This window comes from Giraffa tippelskirchi, chromosome 1 (assembly GCF_054371585.1).
Source record: "Giraffa tippelskirchi isolate mGirTip1 chromosome 1, T2T-mGirTip1v1.2.pri, whole genome shotgun sequence".
Classification (NCBI taxonomy): Eukaryota; Metazoa; Chordata; class Mammalia; order Artiodactyla; family Giraffidae; genus Giraffa; species Giraffa tippelskirchi.
In genome coordinates, this window is record NC_137275.1 from 223,153,056 (window position 1) to 223,176,195 (window position 23,140).

At 42.4% G+C, this 23,140-nt stretch overlaps 1 protein-coding gene and 1 long non-coding RNA gene across 5 annotated transcripts in view; one reads left to right on the top strand and one right to left on the bottom strand.

The window, feature by feature from the left end:
• Positions 1–8,553, bottom strand: part of BRINP1 (BMP/retinoic acid inducible neural specific 1) — a 526,454-nt gene extending 517,901 nt beyond the window's left edge. Inside the window, exon 1 of one of the 4 annotated variants that reach the window (XM_081576124.1) lies at positions 8,230–8,553. The gene's annotated coding sequence lies outside the window, so the exon portion shown is untranslated. The remainder of the gene's footprint in view (positions 1–8,229) is intronic. The other 3 variants (XM_081576137.1, XM_081576125.1, XM_081576117.1) reach the window with 3 other exon arrangements.
• Positions 8,055–20,467, top strand: LOC145540990 (uncharacterized). Its single transcript, XR_014078687.1, has 5 exons — positions 8,055–9,563; positions 14,221–14,350; positions 15,092–15,218; positions 16,623–16,759; positions 19,527–20,467. It is a non-coding gene; the product is annotated as an uncharacterized LOC145540990 (long non-coding RNA).
• The last annotated feature ends 2,673 nt before the right edge of the window (positions 20,468–23,140 follow it).

Consider the following 23,140-nt stretch of genomic DNA (forward strand, 5'->3'; position numbering starts at 1 on the left):
CATCAACTCGGTGATGCCATCCAACCATCTCATTCTCTGTCATCCCCTTCTCCTCCTGCCCTCTATCTTTCCCAGCATCAGCGTCTTTTCCAATGAGTCAACTCTTCGTATCAGGTGGCCAAAGTATTGGAGTTTCAGCTTCAGCGTCAGTCCTTCCAATGAACACACAGGACTGATCTCCTGTAGGATGGACTGCTTGGATCTCCTTGCAGTCCAAGGGACTCTCAAGGGTCTTCTCCAACACCACAGCTCAAAAGCATCAATTCTTCAGCACTCAGTTTTCTTCACCGTCCAACTCTCACATCCATACATGACCACTGGAAAAACCATAGCCTTGACGAGACAGACCTTTGTTGGCAAAGTAATGTCTCTGCTTTTTAATATGCTGCTAAGTTGTTCATAACTTCCCTTCCAAGGAGTAAGCGTCGTTTAATTTCATGGCTGCAATCACCATCTGCAGTGATTTTGGAGCCCAAAGAAATAGTCAGCCACTGTTTCCACTGTTTCCCCATCTATTTGCCATGAAGTCATGGGACCGGATGCCATGATTTTAGTTTCTTGAATGCTGAGCTTTAAGCCAACTTTTCCACTCTCCTCTTTCACTTTCATGAAGAGGCTCTCTAGTTCTTCTTCACTTTCTGCCATAAGGGTGGTGTCATCTGCATATCTGAGGTTATTAACATTTCTCCCAGCAATCTGGATTCCAGCTTGTGCTTCATCCATCCCAGCATTTCTCATGATGTACTCTGCATATAAGTTAAATAAGCAGGGTGACAATATACAGCCTTGATGTACTCCTTTTCCCATTTGGAACCAGTCTGTTGTTCCATGTCCAGCTCTAACTTGCTTCCTGACCTGCATACAGGCTTCTCAAGAGGCAGGTCAGGTGGTCTGGTATTCCAATCTCTTTCAGAATTTTCCACAGTTTATTGAAAGAGGAATTAGAGCCTGGAAAACCTGAACAGACATTTCTATTCACCAACTAATTGCTTGATTTATTCCCTTTCTTTATATTAAACCAGAGAGATTGAGAACACATTGCATATTTCTCCCAGAGAAAGCAGAAGGACTTGCGATGAGGTCCGTCTCTCAATACTTCAGACAGGGGAATTCACCCCTGAATTCCTTCTGCAACCAACTCCCAGATGAGGATCTGCAGATGTTCTTAGCTTCATGGGAATACAAGGAGAAAAGTCTTCAGAGAGAAAATGAGGTAAACACAGAAGTAGAGATAGAGTGTTGTCTCAAATGCTGTTTCCTTAAGAATTTGGACTGGGAGCAGATGTTTGCAAAGTAATGTTCAGCTATGAGAGCAGGAACATGATGAGCTATTCCTGGGCAATCCAAGGAAGACACGAAATGCCAAGGGATGTGCTCAGCTTATTCTCATGCTGCAGACACTTGGGCCATGTTTAGAAAATCCATTAAAAAAAAAAACTGCTTTGCCTTCAGTAGGAAGAGAGCTGATAATGGTGCAAGATAATGATGCTTTCAGTACCAAAAACTGAAATCACCTTGCCCTTTGAGTTAAATGATTAATCCACAAAGATCTGGAAACCAATATTCAGCTGTTCAAAAAGTATCTCTTCTCCCTTCATTCACACATTCAAAAAGTATCTAACCACATGTAAGGAGATGGAGATGCAAACAACACTTGACTTGCTCGCTTAGCTAACTTATGGTTTAGTAGGGTCAAAAAAGAATGATCTAAAAATAACTATGGACTTATAAATATGATCGTGTGGCAATAAGAGTGTACAGTTAAGGGATTAGCCTAATTCAGAGATGGGGAGAGACTGTAGAGGGACAGCGTCCCTGGGAAATGATATTGAACCTGAGACTGAAGCCTAAGAGGATTCATGCAGGTCGAGAGTGGGGTCAAGGTCATTCAAGGCCATGAGTAGCATGTAGAAAAATCTCTTAAGGTGGGAGGTATTTGGCAACTTCAAGAAATAAGAGAAAGTCAGCACAGCGATAACAGCAGGTGGTATGTATAGTGGCACAACTGAGGCTGAGATTATACACATCGAAGCCTTAGAGACCATGATTATGGACATTATCCTTAGAACACTTCAAGAAATCTAGCTGGAGGATGACAAAGTCAGAATTTTCATTTCAAGATTGCTTCCTAACAAGTTTCTGTTGCAATGCTCAACTAGAGGTCCCCATCCATACCGAAGCCCCGAAACTATTCCTTCTCACTCACAGATATCAGCTTTATCATCTTCCACGGCACCTATTTTTTCGCTTTTTCACTCTCAACCCAATTATTTAAATTACTCTATCTTATATTTTGTTATTCTTCAATGTAATAGTTTTGCCTTTTTGTGAGATATGAAATCTCCTTAAGAAGAGGAACAACGGACTCTTCGAGTTAGAAAATATCTAGCAATCATTTCGTCCCCAAACCTATGCTATTTAAGAATGACCTTGAAACATTTCTGAGAAGAGGTATGTTTTCTCCGCTTGAATACCTCTCAGTGATGGGACACCTCCTGCCTCTGATATCTGACTTGAACAGTCCTTTTATGGTTTTATTTCACCATATTAGTATTATACATGAATACTACCCCATAATGCTATCCTTAATCCTTCTCCCATTGGAAAATGAAAAGATCCATTTTATGTATGTGTATATATTGGAGCACAGTTGATTCACAACGTTGTGTTAGTTTCAGGTGTACCATAAAGGGATTCAATTATACATATACATGTATCTATTCTTTTTCAAATCGTTTCCCATTTATGTTATTACAAAATATTACTCAGAGTTCCCTGTGCTATACAGTAGGTCCTTGCTATTTATCTATTAACAATAGAGAAGATCAAGGAAACTAAAAGCTGGTTCTTTGAAAAGATAAACAAAATTGGTAAACCTTTAGCCACACTTATCAAGAAAAAGAAAGGTGGCTCAAATCAATAAAGTTAGAAATTCAAAAAGAGAGGCCCCAATGGACACCACAGAAATACAAAAGATCTTAAGAGACTGCTATAAGCAAACATATATCAATAAAATGGACACCTAGAAGAATAGGACAAATCCTTAGAAAGGTACAATCTTCCAAGGCTGAACCAGGAATAAATATAAAATGTGAACAGATCAATCACAAGTAATGAAATTTAAATTGTGATTTTAAAAATCCCACAAACAAAAGTCCAGGACTAGATGGCTTCACAGGTGAATTCTATTAAATGTTTAGAGAAAAGCTAATATCTATCTTTCTGAAACTATTCCAAACTTCCAAAAAATTGTGGAAGAAGGAACATTCCCAAACTTTTTTTATGAGTTAACCATCACCCCAATACCAAAACCAGACAAAGATGCCCAGACAAGAGAGAAAATTACAGGCCAATATCACAGCTGAGCGTAGACACAAAAGTGCTCAACAAAAAATACTTTTGATTTAAATTTGCCTGGAATACCTTTTTCCATCCCCTCACTTTTAGTCTGTGTGTGTCCCTAGATCTGAAGTGGGTCTCCAGTAGGCAGCATATACATGGCTCTTGTTTTTGAATCCATTCAGCCAGTCTCTGTCTTTTGGTTGGAGCATTTAATCTGTTTATATTTAAGGTAATTAACACTATGTGTGTTCTTACTGCCATTTTGTTAATTGTTTTGGATTTGTTTTTGTGGGCCTTTTTTCCCCTTCCTCTTTTATTCACTTCTTCTATGATTTGATGATTAATTTTAGTGCTATGTTTAGATTCCTTATTCTTTTTTGTGTGTGTATCTACTGAGCTTTTCAGTTTGCAGTTACCATGAGGTTTTAATATAGCAGATTATATATAAACAAGATTGTGTTAAGTTGCTGGTCTTTAATTTCAAATGCATTTCCAATATCCTGCATTCCTACTCTCCCATTTTCACAGCTACTTGTTTTGCTAACATACTTATGTGCAGATATTTCCTACCTTTACCATAGTGTACCTTTTTCTACCTTTACCAATGTACTTTTCCATTCATAATTTTCTTGTTTCTAATTGTGGCCTTTTTTCTTTTTGTTCCACCTAGAGAAGTTCCTTGAGCATTTGTTGCAAAGCTGATCTGATGATATTGAATTCTCTGAGCTTTTGCTTGACAGCAAAGCTTTTGATTTTTCCACCAAATCTGAATGAGAGCCTTGCTGGGTAGAATGTTCTTGGTTGTGGGTTCTCCACTTTTGGCACTTTAAGTATATTGTGTCATTCCCTTCTGACCTGCAGAGTTTCTGCTGAGAAATCAGCTGACAACTTTATGGAAATTCCCTTGTTACTTGTTGTTTACCTCTTGCTGCTGTTTAATATTTTAATCTCTGTTACTTTGATTACTATGTGTCTTACATGTTCCTCCTTCAGTGTATCCTCCTGGGACTCTCTGCACTTCCTCGACTTGGGTAACTGTTGCCTTTCCCATATTAGGGAAGTTTTCATCTATTATCTCTTCAAATATTTTTTCAGGCCCCTTCTCTCTATCTTCTTTTAGGACCCCTATAATGCAAATGTTGGTGTGTTTAATGTTGTCCCAGAGGTCCTAATTTCTCTTCATTCTTTTTTCATTAATTGGTTCTGCAGCAGTGATTTCTACCATTCTGTCTTCCAACTCACTTACCCATTCTTCTCCCTCAGTTATTCTGCAAGTAATTTCTTGAGTTATAATTTTTCATTTCAGTTATCGTTCATCTCTGTTTTATTTTTTCTTTAGTTCTTCCAGGTCTTTGTTAAATATTTCCTGTATCTTCCTGATTTCTCTCCAAGGTCTTGGATCATCTTTACTATCATTACTCTGAATTCTTCTTCAAGTAGTTTGCCTACCTCCACCTCATGCAATTGTCCCTCCGGGGTTTCATCTTGTTCCTTCATCTGGGACATGCTCCTCTGCCGTCTCACTTTGTTTACCTCTCTGTGATTGCAGTTCCTATTCTGCATGCTTGTAGTTATTCTTGCTTCTGCTGTCTGCCCCTGGTGGATGAGGTTTTCTAAGAGGCACGTGCAGGCTTCCTGGTGAGAGGGACTGGTTCCTGCCCACTGGTGGAGAGAGCCTGGTCCTCTGGTAAGTAGGGTCGTGTCAAGGGTTGTGTTTAGTGGGCAACTGTGTGCTCAGGAAGACTTTAAGCGCCCTGTCTGCTGACAGGTAGGGCTGTGTTCCTGCTCTGTTGGTTGTTTGGCCTGAGGCGTGCCAGCACTAGAGCCTTCAGGCTGTTCAGTTCAGTTCAATCGCTCAGTCATGTACGACTCTTTGCGACCTCATGGACTGCAGCACACCAGGCCTCCTTGTCCATCACCAACTCCCAGAGTTTACTCAAACTCATGTCCATCAAGTCGGTGATGCCAACCAAACATCTCATCCTCTGTCGTCCCCTTCTCCTCCTGCCTTCAATCTTTCCCAGCATCAGGGCCTTTTCAATGAGTCAGTTCTTCAAATGAGTTGGTTCTTTGCATCAAGTGGCCAAAGTATTGGAGTTTCAGCTTTAGCATCAGTCCTTCCAATGAATATTCAGGACTGATTTCCTTTAGGATTGACAGGCCTGATCTCTTTGCAGTCCAAGGGACTCTCAAGAGTCTTCTCCAACACAGGCTTTTGGGTGGGCCGAGTCTTGGTGAGAAAATGGAAGCCTCTAGGAGGGTTCGTGCTAATAAGTACTCCAGCAAACTACCACCACCAGTATGTCTGTTTCTGCAGCGAGCCACAGCTTCAGTGTCCACAGGAGAACCTCCAATACTAGCATATAAATCTGGCCCAGTCTCTTAAGAGATCATTGCTTTTTCTTCCCTGGGTCCTGGTGCTCACAGGACCTTGTCAGCATCCCCCAAGAGTGGTATTTATGTTTCCTTCAATCCTGTGGAATTCCTGCAATCAAACCCTGCTGGCCTTCAAAGCTAGATTCTCTAGGGTCTCTTCCTCCCATTGCCAGACCCCCAGACTGGGGAGCTTGACGTGGGACTCAGAACTTTCACTTCTGTGGGAGAACTTCTGTGATATAATTATTCTCCAGTTTTGGGTTTGCCCACCTTGCTGGTATGGGATTTGATTTTACCATGATTGCACCCCTCTTACCACTTGAGTAATGTGTCAATCAACTTCATACACTCTCTGCTTTGTAATAATCCTACCAAAAACAATATCAAATACATCGTTTGACTTAAGAGTAAGTACATTAATATATATTTTCCCACATTAGATATCTGACAAATACTTCTGTTTAAGGATTCCTCCCTAGGTAAATAGAAACACGGAACAAGCCACAATAAAATAAAGTTGGGAGGGAATTTGCCCCCTAGAAGGGGCAAGGTGCTGAGAGATAAAGGTTTTGTTATACCCTCATGGACTAGCCATTTAGAAACAAAATGTTCCCAGCAGAACAGGAAATACAGCTAAGTCTCATAAGTTAATCCCCACCTTCCCATCTTCAAATTCTCGAGGTATTATCTTTTAAAAGATTCAAACACACTTCTGAAATGACAGGACTGGGTAAAAGAGACCCGTTATGCAATGCTTGCGAACAGACTAAATGCAACAAGATTCACAAAGATGGAATGGCATCCAGACAGGAGGACTGCCATTCCCCATAGGAGGGGAGGGCTTCCCAGCTGAGCCAGAGAACCTTCTTCATAAGGTGAGGTCTTTAGGTGAAGATTCCTGGGCTGCCGTCTGTCTGACTAGCTGAGTGATCTCAGGCAAATCAATGAAGCCCTCCGAACCTCCATGTCCTCGTTATTTTTAATGTAAGAAAGCATCTTAAGGGGAATGTGCACCAAGTCCAGAGGCTGGTCCAAACCACCCAAATAACTTAGTCACCACTATTATGAACAGCATTCCTGCTGCAGATAGAGCAAAGTGAACCAGGAAGGAAAGGGGCAGGGCACAACCTTTGAAAGAATGACATAGCGCAAGGACACAACATAAAGTGACTAGAAAGAAATGGGTCCAAGATGGCAGACAAGTCAACTTCGACTAGACTTGATCCTCAGCGTGTGCTCACTGCAACACATCAGCAAGCTAAATGATACATTCAGAGGAACCATGATAGTTCCAAGGATGGCCACCAAGGCCAAAAAGTGAGTGGTGACCCAATTCCTAGAAATCTCTGCCCTTCCCCCAAATAATTAGAATAATCCTCCCACTCATTAGCTTATGAAATTACCCACCCCATAAGAGCTAACTACACCACATTTCAAGGCTGCTCTCACCTTCTGAGACAGCCCACACTCTGGAGCGTGTTTACCCCAGTGCTGCATTTAGCCCTCTGAGATGGCCCACACTCTGTCTGTGGAGTGTGTTCCTTTCTAAATAAATCCACTTCTTACCTATCACTTTGTCTCTCACTGAATTCTACCTGCCATGAGACATCAAGTGCCTGAGTTTAGGTCCTGAAACCAGATATGTGATCTCAATTGGAAGACCATGGGTTTTGACTGGGTTCAAGCCAGAGCCACGTGGATTAGAGTTTTGGCTGGGTTCCAGTCCTGGCACGTGGGTTCAAGTCCCCATCTGAGATGAATGCTTTCAAAAGGGCATCCCAAATCCCCCTCAGCACTAGCTAACATGCCAGCGGTCCCTCTTACACAGCCAGTGCTCCATGTCCAATGTGCAGAAAAGTGGTCAGGAACGTCAGAAATCTGGATCAAAACTATTCTTTGGATACACGCTAAAAAGCTTCAGAACGAGATTCCTAATAGGTTGCTTTTCTACCGCAGGATAGTTTTCACCTGATAAAGCTATGACATATCTTATCATAAAACTGACCTTAAGGCCAACTCTTCCTCACAGGATCATCCTTCCCGCCCTGACACCGCCCACTGCTGTCTGTCCACTACCACAGGCAGCCTGGCCTGTCAGGCAGGGCCCCCTTCAGTAGTCAGTATCCCTCTGTTAAGCCAGGACAGAGAAGGAATCCGAGCAACCAGAGAAAAAGGAGCGCAGCGGCCCCCTCCTGCCCAGCACCCCAGACCCACCCCAATCAGCGCTGCACAGCCGACCCCTCCTGCTCACATGAGACCCAGGGTCGGCAAGGCGCCGCGTGCAGGTGTCCCAGGTGCAGCCGGCCCCTGTGGCAGAACCTGAGCTCACGGCCCTGGGGGCCAGCCCAGACCTGGCCAAGGACTCCGGGTGCCTGGACCAACGGCCCGGGAGCAGGAGATGGCCGCCTCGCCGTTGCCCCTAGTTAGCAGGAGCCCCGCCGGGAGGAGAACCCGCACTCGAGGGTCGCACCCATCACGTACGGCTGAGAAACACCCGAGACGCACACTCACCGTTCCGGCGGGCGTCTGGTGCGTGGCTCCTGTGCCAGGTGCGGTCATCTGGGGGCCAGGCGTGGCCTGAGGCAGTGCGGCGCTGGACTCTAGTGCCTGCCGGGCTCCCTCACGGCTCTGGGGAGCAGAGTTGGGGAACTCAGTCGGCGTATGGGGTTCAGGTTACCCTAGCACCCGGGTTTCCTTCAGACGAGTAAACTCCTGGAGGGTTTGCCATAGGGCTGTTTGCCACTGGACGGGTTTACCACTGGACCCTGGGTTTACGTCTGCAGGGTTTACGTGTGGCCGGGCGGGTTACGACGGGGACGTTTACGACTGGACCCCAGGTTTACGTCTGGGGCGGGGTTTGTCTGGGAAGGTTTCTAAGATCCGCTAATGGGCTCCGGGGTTTACGTGGGGAGGGAGGGAGGCAGCTGGCCCCCAGGTTTAGGTGTTGACCTGGGTTTACCGGGGGGCCTGGTATGACTTCTCTGCCGGCAGTTACAGGGCCTGGGGCTATCAGGTGTGTTTACATCAGGCCCCAGTTTATGTCTGAGCCCCTGGCTTTTGGACTTCTACCAGGGGCCACCTGTAGGTCATCCAATTCTGTTGGGCTTGTGGGGCTCACGCTCCTGGGTCCCTCAGCATTGTATGTATTTACACACTTTAACAGCTCTTCCTGAGGACCCAGCTTTCAACCGGCCTGACTCGGTGCTGAGTGCGATTCTCTTTTGAGATACTGTCAGGGCTTGCCACACCCTCAACTGCTGGGCGCCCTGATGGTGAAATAGGCTACTTAGATAATCACAGAGTTTTAGGAAACAACCAAGAGCTAGGCAGGGTAGAACAAGGTTCATCTTCTACAAGGGACCACTCCTTCCACTGGAAGAAGAGGCATTTCGCCTAATGCACAGAAACCAACACAGAGAGTCCTTCAAAGTGGAGGAGCAGAGCCGCCAATGAACCCTGGATGCCCTGGGGCTAAGGCTGGGGCCAAAGTGTGTGTAACTGCTTGGACTTGCTCTTCAGGAGCCATGAGCTTATCTTGACTTCAAAATCTTGCAACACCTTACATTTAATCTTACTGTGTGAGATGCAGGTGCTGAGTTCCCTGGGTCTAAGGGGGCTTCCCGAGTCTAAAGAATCTGACCTGGGTTCTATCCCTGGGTCAGGAAGATCCCCTGGAGAAGGGCATGGAAACCCACTTCAGTATTCTTGCCTGGAGAATTCCAAGGACAGATGAGCCTTGTAGGCTCCAGTCCAAGGGCTTGCAAAAATTCAGACACGACGAGCGACTAACACAGCAACAACGAAGTGCTTCCAGTGACATCTGATGGACCACATCTTTGTGCAAGGTGAGGCCTCTTCCCCTGAGAACCGCTTCCTTCAGGTCTCAGTATCTTGAGTGTCTATTGCATTCCTTGTTAGTCTTCTCTGTTCCTGAATAAATCAAAATACACCTTCCAACTGTTCATAGTGAAATTTATTTGTCATTCTTCTTCCATCATGAACACATCACGGGCTTACTGTCTACATTTTGCTGTTAACAATTGCATGATGAGAGTTGAAACTTTTGTTTGCCAACTAACTTGGTCTTCCAGCCAGTCCAGTTTCTGAACTAGAAAATTTTTGACTAGAAGAAAAAAATTGTCAATTTACTCAACCCCAAACTCACAGGTTCATTGACCACCATCCCCAATACACCCTACTTAACTTTGAATAGTAGCTGTGTTGGCTTCATCCAGAATAGTATGGGAATAATATTAGTGCATTGCCTCTTTTTCTAGAAATTCAAAAATGTATTTTATAGAGGAACATGCAAAAAGTATGACTGGCTCCATTAGCCATTTTGATAGTTTGATGATTCATAACAATTATGTTATATTTTCTCTATTTTATTTTTTAATTATGATCATCAGTAGAATATTCAGATTCCATATAGTTTCAGTTGTTTTTTTTAACTTTGAAAGTGCTACTGGGAAGAGTAGAATTCAGTAGACAATCTATGATTTTGGATATTTTGAAAGAAGAAAGAATTGTATAACCTTTTCAGCATGTCTTCCACTTTCTGTTTTTCCCTTACCTTGATTTCTTATACTCATGTTTCAAGGGATTTCTCTAGAAAAAAAAAAAGCAATTGCTTTCTAGATGTTAACCATTGGGGAGTTTGAAAAAACCTTCCAGATGGGAAATATATATGAAAAATCTCATCTCAGTGAAAAATAAATCCCTCAAACAGAGGTAGGTAATGAAACACCTAATTCACTCCAACTATACTGGTCGTGTCGCTGCAATATTATAATGCCAGATGACTCTTTTAGCACCATGCACAACAGCTGGCCTTCCATCAGGAATGTCTAAAAATGAATGCAATGCTGTCCTCTTCCAATAGAAATTTGGCTAGTATTTGAAGTCCATTACATGGCATACTTCTCATATTCATGCTCAGCAATTAGTGATTTTTAATAAAATGTTTTAAAAGTATTTATTGTGTTTATTCACCAAATACCTGGATTTCTACATGACATGATCAAACACTAAAAATCTCCTTCAAGAGTCATCTTGTTGCAACAACAAAATCATTTTCCGAGTCTTCAAATTTTGTGACTTCTCTGAAATTTTGACACTAACAATTACATTCCTTATATCAGGATTTTTCCCTTTAGCTTTATTTTCCCACAGCCATAATATATCTTGTGAGTCTGCACTCCTTCCTTCCACTCCAATTCCTGCCTCATCTTTTTCCGTTCCTTCACTTATTTGGGGCTTCCTTGGTGGCTCAGATGGTAAAGAATCTTGACTACAAAGCAGGAGTTCCAGCGTTCAACCCCTGGGTCAGGAAGATACCCTGGAGAAGGGAATGGCTACCCACTCCAATATTCTTGCCTGGAGAATTCCATGGACAGAGGAGCTTGGTGGGCTACAGTCCATGGGGTTGCAAAGAGTCCCACACAACTGAGTGACTAATTTACTTTTACTTTACTTACTTACTTATTTTAACCTCTTAAGTTCACTGCCTTCCCCAAAGCATGTTATTTACATTATTTTTCTCCTTCTAAGTACTCTCTTCTTTGTAAAGAAGTTTCATGATTTCCATCATCACCTCTATCTATACTGATGACTCTGAAGTCTCCTTTTCTACCTTTGACCATCCTTCTAAACACCTCTGTTACATTTCCAACAACCTGCTGGATCACTTCCAGCTAGTTGACTGATACTACAAATATGTCTAAAAAGAAGCCTCTCCTAGTCCCTTAAAAACCTGCGCATCTTTCTCTGTTTCCCACTTACTTATTATATTTGTACTTTATGATACTTGTACTTTCTTCTTTTGAATAAACTCATTTTAGTGGCTGAAAGTTATTTTTTCGCTTTCTTCTCTTGCATCCAAACAAATGTCAAGTCTGTTTCATGTGAGATTGTAATGAGACTGTCCGTGTTAACCAGACCAACTCATTACTGACCTAGAGTTCATTTCTCATAGGGAAAGAAAGCACACATGCTTTACCACATTGTTATTGTTCACTGGGAGTTGTATCCAGCTCCAAGGTCAGGGAGCATCTCTGTCTCACAGAAGAACTTCCATATGCCCACCTTAGTGTTTCTGCCCTATTTCAGAGCTCAGTTCCTTTTGCCTGTTCTCTTGCAGTAAACCAGCGCAGCAGAGGGAACTTAAGACAAAAACCCCTAATGTGAGTTTCAACCCCTTAGAATGACTATGACTGTATGAATTCTGATGGCATCAGAATTTTCCCAGAGATAGAAATGGGAAGGGAATAAAAGATGTCATAGATTTGTGATAAAAATGAAATGAATGAGCATAGCAAAGTGATTAACCAAACTCTTAGTACATAGTAAGGCTTCCACAAATATTAGTTTCCTTCCCTCTCCCATTCTAACAGGGATCTCTGTTTCTGGTCTTTGTATTCTAATCCATATTAAGCAGTTTTGCCAAACTGATCTTATCATACTGTTATTCCAACATTTCTATTTTGGTCTCACTGACTGCCAAATGACATTCAAATTCCTTAACTTATTAGCTGACTGGCCTCAATCTACACTTCCAACCTAATGTCCTATTCTATCTCATTGAAACTAAAATATTAATAAATACTAGCCTAGACTTTGCATTTCCCAACACCAGGCCTCATTCATGCTGCTTTTATTTCTTTGTTTTCTTAAAACCAGGGATGCCCTTCACATCTCCAAATCCATGTTTTAAGTCCCAGTGCAAAACTACCTCCTTCGTTACTGCATACAGAGTTCTTTCACTAAGTAAGATCTCTTTTTTTATTCAGAATTTCCAAAGTGATTTACTTAGGTTTTTAACATGCCACTGAATATGTTTTACTTTTTGACTTCGTATTTATGATCATTATTCATATTCTCAATTGAACACTATGTTTTTGTAAAACAGAAAGCATGAAGTCATCATTTCCATATATACACTCTATATAACATGATGCCTTTGCATTGTAAGCATTCAATAAATACTTGGTATAACATGAATATTCTGTCCATTCTCTTCACATTTGTTTATACCATGGCATTAGAGAGAAACTCTTGCAATCAAGAAATGGTCTCAATGATGAAGAAGCATTTGAGATATAACATCAGTGCTCCTATAAATATCCATGTTAGTTATTTCTTGTGCAGTTGCTCGGTCATATCTGACTCTGCTTGGTCATATCAAACTCATGTCCATTGAGTCAACGATGCCATCCAACCATCTCATCCTCTGTTGCCCTCTTCTCCTCCTGCCCTCAATCTTTCCCAGCATCAGTGTCTTCTCTAATATGTCAGCTCTTCACATCAAGTGGCCCAAGTATTAGTGCTTCAGCTTCAGCATCAGTCCTTCCAATGAATATTCAGGCTTAGGATGGACTGGTTTGATCTCCTTGCAGTCCAAGGGACTCTCAAGAGTCTTCTCCAGCACCACAGTTCAAAAGCAGCAATTCTTTGGCTCTCAGCCTTCTTTATGGTCCAACTCTCACATCATGAGTCATATATGACTAGTGTAAAAACCATAGCTTTGACTAGATGGACATTTGTTTACAAAGTGATGTCTCTGCTTTTTAATAAGCTGTCTAGCCTTGTCATAGCTTTTTTTCCAAGGAGCAAGCATCTTTTAATTTCATGGCTGCAGTCACCATCCACAGTGATTTTGGAGCCCAAGAAAATAAAGTCTGTCACTGTTTCCATTTTTTCTTCATCTATTTGCCATGAAGTGATGGGACTGGATGCCATGACCTTAGTGTTTTGAATGTTAAGTTTTAAGCCAGCTTTTTCACCTTCATCAAGAGGGTCTTTAGTTCCTTTTTGCTTTCTGCCATAAGGGTGGTGTCATCTGCATATCTGAGGTTATTGATATTTCTCCCAGAAATCTTGTGCTTTATCCAGCTTGGTATTTTGCATGATGAACTCTGCTTATAAGGAGGCCTAATAGCTTGAGGGATGGACTCTGAACTGCTACCCTTCTCAGATCAGGATGGTTCTGGCCCAGATTGGTCATATATGTGCAGCAAGTCCCCTACATATGAACCTTAAAGTTGCAAACTTTCAAAAATGCAAACATGCGTTCACGTATCCAATCACATAAGTTAGTTCAAATGTCTGGCATCCATTGTCACGTGCATGCATCCTCTACAAGTGATTCTGGGCGCTTTGCTCTATAGTCCTGTATACAGTATAGTAGAACAGTATCTTTATTTCAAGCCCAGGATGGCTGGAAGCAAGAATAAGAGCAATGGTATATAGCCAATTGTGTTAGTTGGGTACCAGTGTTCTCACCTGGAGAATCCCAGGGACGGGGGAGCTTGGTGGGCTGCTGTCCATGGGGTCGCACAGAGTCGGACACGACTGAAGCAACTTAGCAGCAGTAGCAGCAGCAGGCTAACTCTGTTGAACTTACAAACAAGTTGGACTTACAAACATACTCTCTGAATGGCATTCATTCGTATATAGGGGACTTACTGTATACCAGAATCTTCCCTCTGCTCCTTCCTTTCCCAGGTAATTGAATAAATTTCTTCCATTAAAGAGGCATGTTCTTCGACCTTGGAGCCAGATGCAATCCTGGTGGGCAATGATAATGTGTAAAAGGGAAGCATGCATGCTGTCTCCCACAGGAGATGAAATCTAGGTAAGGAATGAATTGCTTTGATTAGCATGAACAGTCTTATTACTGTTTTTATTTTTGAAATGTCATTGCATACAATAGAAGAAAAAAGTGATTAACCTCATTATCCCAACCCTCCTAATAATTTTCCCTTCTCCATTCCCATCTTTTTGTCTTGAGGAACATGATAGTATTTTGTCCTGAGGAGGATTAAATCAGAGAAAGGGACTGGAAAAGTTTAATTTATAAGATCTTGGTTAAAGAATGTCTGTTGAGACTTAGACTGGGACCCACAGTCTGGTTCTACAGAGGAAGAAATAAAACCATTAAAATCCTCTAAGATTCTGTTCAGCCTGTGTTTTTCAAGTAGAATCAGCCCTCTGTATCTAGCAGTTCTGTATCTCCAGGTTCCCCATCCATGAATTCCATTGTGCTCGGTTGATCTGCAGATGCAGAATGCCCGGATAGAGAGGGCAGAATGTACCAAGCCATGTGATATAAGGGACTTGAGCATCCACAAATTTTGGTATCCATGGGGGTCCTGGAACCAGCCCTCCTCAGTTTCCAAAGTTCTGTCCGTAGCCACAGAGATGAGGACCGCAGCTGCTGTATCTGAAGCCATTAAGAAAGGTTGAAGAAACCATGGAGCAGGTGCAGGGCTGTGTTTGCAGCTGGAGGAGGAGGAGGAAAAGGGAAAGAAGAAAATTACCTTATCCCCATGATGAAGGCTTATCCAACATTCTTTCCTTTCCTGCTTTGGTACAGGCAACAGAGACTTGAGAGGCAGGGCTTATTGGACAAGACAGACAGCACAAGACGTCTAGAAACATGTAAGAAGTCCTGAAACCCTCTGTCGAGATATTCTCAGCCTTATATTCCATGGAACCTAAAGGTCTCTGGACGGGTCTTTTCTTTTTCTTTATACTGCCTCATTTTGGTCCAGCAATACCTTCAGTTTAGGAGGTGCACGTAACAGGGATGGGCGGAGGCAATACAGCCTTGGTTGAGGAGTCAGGGAACTGTGTGCTGGGCTTACTGTGGACTGCAGATGGGGAGCACCATGCCTTTAGGCTCCTTTTAGGTGGTCCAAAACTATCCCTAGGAAAGAAAGCCAGAATTCAAGACAGTACTATGAAATGTTTTGTTTTTCCAACAATGTAGCCTATGTTTAGAAGATAGGTTCAAAAAAATAGCACGCTAGGATTTGATCCTAAATCTGCCACTAATTAGCTGTGTGGCCTTGGTCAAATCATTTAACCTCTCTGTGCTTCAGTTTCTTCAGCTGTGACATAGAAATAAGAACAGTTACCTCCCTTCTGTGAGTTGATGTGAGGGCTTAAATAACCTGCTTCACATAAATCATTTGGAATAGCATTTGGTCCTTAATAAGTTCCATTAAATTTGCTTTCATTAGTTACTTTCTTCCTCCTTATACCTTGGTGGTATTTGGTTGGAGTTGAGCGAGACCAAAACAACCCTGCCACAGAAATTCTTATTACACTTGAATAATCAGTACCAAATTTTGTGTGAGTATGGGCTTCTCTGGTGGCTCAGCAGTGAAGAATCAGCTTGCCAACGCAGGAGATGCAAGTTCAATCCCTGGGTCAGGAAGATCCCCTGGAGGAAGGTATGGAAACCCACTCCAGGACTCTTGCCTGGAGAATTCCATGGACAGAGGAGTCTGGTGGGCTATAGTTCATGGGGTCGCAAAAGAGTCGGACACAATTTAGCAACTAAACAACAATAGTGGCTTTTCTGTAAGTACATGCAATCAGGATCTGTTTGCAAATTTGACCCCTCGTATCCTGCATTTTTCTCAAGAGATATGTTGATGTCCTCTCCCTTGTAATCAACACCAATTAAATGATGATCCTTGAAAACAGAAGCATAAATGAGGCCCTCATGCATAAGTTGGTAACACTCCATCCATTCTGTGGACATATGGGCTTTAGCTGCAATCTAGTTCTTGGAAACTGATTTATAATTAAACCATTTTACTTGCCTAGAAAATATTTCAACTTGTGTTGACTTGAGTCACAATATTTGGAAAGCACCACATAAAAAACAAACTGTGTTGCATGTGAGGGAAACCAAGTCTCCCTGGCATAAAGACAACACAGAGGTTGATCAGGGGGTGTGGTCAGTTTCATTCTCCATACGGACTCTGAGGTATCTAAATCTACATTTCCTGAACCATCATGGTAATTAGGCCAGTCTCTGGATTTGGGCTAAATGATGTGGATAATGGTGACGGAAGCCTTTTTCTAAGGCCAGATTTACACTCTCATCTTGGCAGAATCAACTATTTGCTTTGTGATTGTGGAAACATTTGGAGAGAAACATTAATTTTCCATCCATTAACTTTGGTGGATATGAACACCCCAGAGGGAAAGATGTGTGAAGCGGCTTAACAACCTTTTGGCTGTTAGGAAGGTAAAAATGTTTCAAAAACATTTTCTCTTTGCAAAGGGAAAAAATAGAAAAGGAAAAACAATGATTGAATCAGGGAATATGCTGTGTTTTAGGGGTATTTTTGTAATTGTTTGCACCACCTCAAAATGCATCAATTTTCTGTAGGCATGACCTATTGGGTTTATTTGCTACCTAGGTACAAATTAACCCAACCGCCAGTCCAAGTATTTAATAACAGCATTGTTCTTTTTAATTATACGTTTTCTCCTCTGTAGGCCAGATAACTTGTTAATAATGACTGAGCAAAGGAGAAAATTGTGGGTTGAAAAGAGAGAAGAAAAATAAGTGGATAAAATCATAAAATTGATTTTATTTTTGCATTACAATCTTTAGGCTTTAGGCTAGCTAAAGCTAAGCCAAACCCAGGGTCTTGGAACTGGTTGTAAGTGTATTGGTAGAGAAGATGCAAAAGGGAGGGAAGATGGGGTGATGGAGACAGGTCAAATGATCTCTGAGTTCTGGGGTAGAATGAACCAAAGTCAAAGTAAAGCCACATAGCCCTGACTATTTTTTCATCCCATCAACAAGTAAATCCCTCATATCCTGCATTTTACTCAAGAGAGGTGTTGATGTCCTCTCCCTAGTAGTCAATACCAATGAGATGATGATTCTTGAAAACAGAAGCATAAATGAGGCCCTCATGCGTAAACAGCCAGCGTATACTAAGCCCCATGCCCGACACACAGGATACTTCAGCTGAGGAAGAAAGATGTGGTCCTTGTCTCCATATGACTTACAGCTTAGTGGAGAAATGAAGCAAATAGCTAAAGACACAATAAAACAATAACCATTATGACAAGCGCTAGAGAGAAGAGAAGAAGCCATTTGAGGACGTGGGCCAGGATGGTCTGGCTTAGCCTGGTGACTGGAAGTGCTTCCCTGAGGAGAGAATGTATAATTTGAGGTCAAGGGGTTCTTCAGTGTGTTTGCGTGTGTGGATGTGTGGGGGCAGGGGGCAGGGATGCGGAGAGGGTTGATGGAAAGAAAAGAATCTGAAAACTCCGGGCAATGGGAGATCCAAGCAGAGGCACTGGCTGAAAGGAACTTTACACGTGGGAAATGGCAATGGGATGGAGACATGCAGGAAGGCGGGAGGGACGGTGAAGGGGATTTGGGACCTGCTCCATTCTCCCAGAAAGAGAAGGAGGCTTTCCTTTGAAAACTGAACATATCACTGACTTTCACTCAAGATCTTTTCTACTCAAATCATTCTGCTTCTCAATCACTGTGATATACCAGAAGGCCCAACACTCTCCATGATAATTCACTTGCAGTTTTCCTTTGCCTTTATTGGTTTGTACAAAATTAGATGTAAACTCTGTTTTCGGGAATGGCTAGGAGACACAAAGTTCTGGTTAACAGAGAAATGCAAAGCATGACACGTGACTCTGATTTTCAAAGACGTGGTACACAGCATGTCAGAGAAAGAGAACAAAGCATGTAAAAGTCGTGGGGGTGGAGGCGTGCGGAGTTAGGGGGTTCTGCTGCAGCTCTCCTGTGATGCTGGATTGAAACCTTGAACAAGTGAACAGGCAGATTAGAAAGAAGGTGGGAACATGGGTTTGTGGTGCCCAGTGATCCTGAGTGTGAACCGTGCTCTCGTGAGCCTGAGTCTCTACCTTAACTGCTTTGAGACTCAGTCACCTCATCTGCAAAGTGGAGATAAAATGCCCACTTCACGTGATCATTACAGCGATTAAATGCAGTCACGCCTGGGAAATGCTGAGCAACTTACCTCTAGTAATTACTTTTCTGTTTGTTTGTTTGTTTTTCTTTCCGGTATGCCCAAGATAATAATGCCTTTCCTGCTTCAGGGAGTTGCTATAAGGCTCTCAAAAATGAATGCATGTGTCAGATCAAGACCTCAATTCCTCTCACTTAAACAAACATATATTTATCTTTATAGTAGAAAGGATAGGAAGAAAAACAACAAAAAGAAGAAAGTGCATATGAAATGTATAATTTTAAAAAGAAATTATCTGAACGTCATCCTTATTAATATTGCTATGCTATTGTGTGTGTGTGTGTGTGTGTGTGTGTGTGTGTGTGTGTGAGAATAGACTCTAGAATGTTGTGGTCCCTTTAGTCTATTGCCATAGCACCACTGTACCATAGAAGTGGCTACAGAAGGTATTTGGAATTGAGTTAAATCCACGCTGACCCCAGGGCATATCGTGGAATCTATGTTCTCAAGATAAATCCAGGTTATCAGCTTGTTGACTTGTAACTGTTTTCTTCTTTTCATTTTTCTATAAAAGCAGAACGTAGGCAAATGCATTCTCGGCGGGTAATAAGGGGGTTGGGTTATGGAATGGCAGGGAAGCTGGCTTTTGCTATATTGTCCGCGTGCAATTATGGTCCAAGTATCTCTGGGTAATAAGGGGGTTGGGTTATGGAATGGCAGGGAAGCTGGCTTTTGCTATATTGTCCGCGTGCAATTATGGTCCAAGTATCTCTACTTAATATGCACCTCTGGATTAGGACATGTCTCACTTATGATTCAGTCTGTTCACAGATCGGCAGAAGGACCTTTCTTGACAATTAGGCAGAGTTGGGGGTCATTGTGTGAATTGATTTGAGAGGCACTGACCGTGTTCCCCAATTATCCCTCCCATGGGGATACAGTCCCTAGAATTTAATCATTAAAATTGATTCCTCTGGGTCTTGACAGGATTTCAGTGATAGAAATATAATGCAAGAGCTAAAATTCACCTTTCTTCTTTAATAGATGAGAAAACTGAAGCCCTACAGGAAGAGCCTTCCTTCCTTCCAAGGACAAACGTTAAATTACGGATGGAGTCCATTCCAGGCATCCAGTCTCTTGGTGTCCTGTCTAGCAAGCATCCTCCTGACCTGGCAACTTTCCTGATGCTCGGAGGTCCCAGGAACCCAAGAGAAGCCTCCGTCTGCATTCCTCCGTGAGAAAGTAAGAACTTCAGCTTATCCTTTGACTATTTTTGGTGCCCCGACTGTGCTCAGGATGAAGCAGAGATGCTGATGTTTTCTGTTTCTTTACAAGAGAGAGCCCAACTTGCTGAAACATAAAAATTAAAAAATCACAAATATAACAGCTTTTTATAAAGGAGACTATCTGGCAGAAAATTCATTCCCCTGCAGGGGAAATGGGATTAAACAAGTGATGAGGCAAAGGCATGAATCAGCAGCGACCGTTTCTAAACTGAGAAGTGGACGGGTTCGTGCTCTGCACAACGAAATGGCAGGTGAACTGTTATCAAATGTAAAAACACATTTCCTCTGCAAGTACAGGAACGCAGTCTGGCCTACGCATCTAAGATGAAGTGGAGAAATTCAGAGACTCTGTCAGTAACAGAGTGGGGAGAGGATACTATACCGAATAATAATGGTTGAGATGTTACTCACCTACTGTGTGCTAGGAACTCTGTATAGGAAGCCTTTAATCCTTGCAACAACTATCTGTAGCCCATGTCTTCATTGTCCCCATTCCACAGATGAGAAAACTGGAGTTAGAGACTTGACCAAAGTCACAAAGCTAATGGATGCCAGCAGAGGATTTGAAATCAGATCAACCTGATTTCCAAAACCTCAGTACTCTGAACAGCTTCCAAATCGATAGTCACGTCCCCTCTGGTCTTTTAATTCTAAGCTCTGTTTCAATAAACTATTCCATTCTTGGCTAAGGCTTGAAAATTCTGTGTCCATTTCTTCATCTCTTAAATGGGTATTGTGATGATAAAAATGAGTCTATGATAGGAGCATGTCACAAACGTGACCTTTAATAACCACCACTATCATATGACAATATTTGTGGGCACATCTCACTAAGAACAGGACTGGCATAGAAAATCATGTTTGCATGTACATTTATTTGGAGGAGAGATTAGAAAATCCTTTGAAAGACTTTCTGTAATGGTCGTTAAGTAATATGAGTAATAGCTTCTGTAAGAAGAGAAGTTGCATTTAGGTATTATTAAATACATTTTAAACACATTTAACTCACAGGGAAAAAATATCCAATTTGTAAGTGAGATAGAACTGCATTAAGGAAAGGGATTTTTCTTGTTTTGGTTGTACAGATTGACCAGCAAGTTTCAAAGGAGAGAGACACAGGCCAAAAACAGAGCCTTGGGCTAGCGGGCACCTTGGCTCTGCTCCCAACCTACTGTGTGACTTGGAGCAAATCCCTCTGCTTCTCTGAGCATCAGTCTTCTCATCTGTCGTCAGGTTAAATGCTTCCTCAGGTCCATGCAAGTCAAAGTTCCACAAAATGTACCAGCTCACTCTGCTGATCTCTAGTGAGCCAGAAAGGGGTAGCAGGCAAATGGGCCCATACATTTAGCATACACCTGTTTGTCACCATTGCAAAAAAAAAGGCACCATGCCAATCTCTGAAGGCGTCCCTGAGATAAAAGAGGAGGCGCCCAGTTGTGTTGATTGCTGGTGCAGAGGGATTGTAAAGCCCCACAAGAGACCCACTGACTTGGAAAAGTTTCTCATCCATGGTCATTTTCAGTAAAAATATAAAAGAATCTCAATTCATCTTCTCCCTTATTATTTTCTTTCTTCGCAAAGAATTGAAAGGCAAGACCAAGGAGCAGCATTCCCTGGGGCGAGTTGTTAGACAGGAAGAAAGAAGTACCTCTCGCCTGTTCCAACCTGCAGAGAGCATCATTGTTAGCCCAGCAGGTACGGGGGGAGCTGGCCTGGGAGCAGAGCACAGCTGGACCCCCTTGCTTTGAAAAATCACTGCTGACGTTAGGAATCAACATGGACCAGGCAAGCTGCATACCCAAGTACTACAAGAGTCAATCTGGCAACAAGTCCTGGTCCCCATACCCAAGACATAAAACAGAAGCAATACTGTAACTTTCCTCTCTTCTTTCTCTACCAATTCTTCCTTTAATTCCCAGCCCAGCAGCCGTCTTACTGATTGTGTTGCCCTCTTCCTGTCCCTAATAGTACCCTCCTGTCTCTTCTGCTTACCCTTTCCTCTCTCTCGTTTTATTTTTTTAAGATTTTTCTGATGTGGACCATCTTAAAGTCTTTGTTAAGTGTGTGACAATATTGCTTCTGTTTTATGTTTTGGTTTTTTGGCCATGAGGCATGTGATCTTAGCGCCCCATTAGGAGAGGCAAAGTCTTAACCGCTGGACCACCAGGCAAGTCCTCCTCCTCCTCTCTTCTGGTTTCTTTATGCCTGAATTCTGCATCATTCATCTCCTTTATTTCTCCTGCCTGGGTCCCCTCATTCTCTAATTTGCCTTTCTCTTTCTCTCTATCCCTTCAATACAATTATTGCTATTATACTGAGCTTATCTTTAAGATGGTTAGCCTAAAACACATACCGCTGATGGCAATCAGTGAGTCAGTATGGTAATTTGTTAGAAAATCTTCCCTTTATTATTAATACCTCACCCAGCACCCTTTGTATCCCCTGAGATGTTTTCATCCCTTAAAGTTTCACAAAGCTAAAGCATCTTCACTCTCCTTACAAAAACTTATCTCACTTTCAATGTGTACGTATCACACATTGTGGATATTTCCTAAAATAAGGCCACATTGAGTCTGGTAAGACAGCAGGAAAATCCAAGGGTTCTCAAGTTAGGAAATATTCACCTGGTCGACACCTACTACTTTAATTGTGGGCAGTGGTATGCAAATGAATGTGTGGATTTGCAAGGTCAGTTTGGGGACATCTTCTCTGGAAACAAAAGATGATCACTTAGGCGAGGGAGACCAGGCATGCCTGAAGCAGTATTTAAATTGAGTCTAATAGCCCTCCCTGTGAACCCTGTTCCTTAAGGGTCTATACAGCTTAACTATGTTTTTCTCTTAGGTGGGGCCAGTTAATCTTTCCAGGATTCGGTTTTTCAGTGGCAGCGTGGAGTAAAGAGAGCTCACCTTACACCACAATCACATAGACTACTGGCTCTTAGCTCACAGCCTGCGATTTCTAGAAGTTCTCTCCTGTGGCCACAGAAGACCCACAGGTGGGTTCAGACACACAGATCTGAGCTGTCTGAGCCGACAGCTAAAGAACTCTTGAAAATACCACAACCCAAAAACGTTGACCTCGAGTCAACTGAATATTTCTCTCCTCTCTCTCTGTCTCCCTCTCTCTCTCCACAGGCACATGTGCGTTGAGATAGACAGAGAGAGAGAGAAAGAGAAAACAACCCATTTATTGCTTAATGAGAACCCAGCTAGGGATTTTTAAATCCATTAACACGTTTTATCGTTTTGATAACCATGCAAACTAATCATTGTTCTCCCCGTTTTCTAAATAATAAAACTGAGGTTTAGAGGGATGAAGGAACTTTCCTCAGGTTGGAAACCCACCCTGGTAACCCTTTGTTTTCTCATC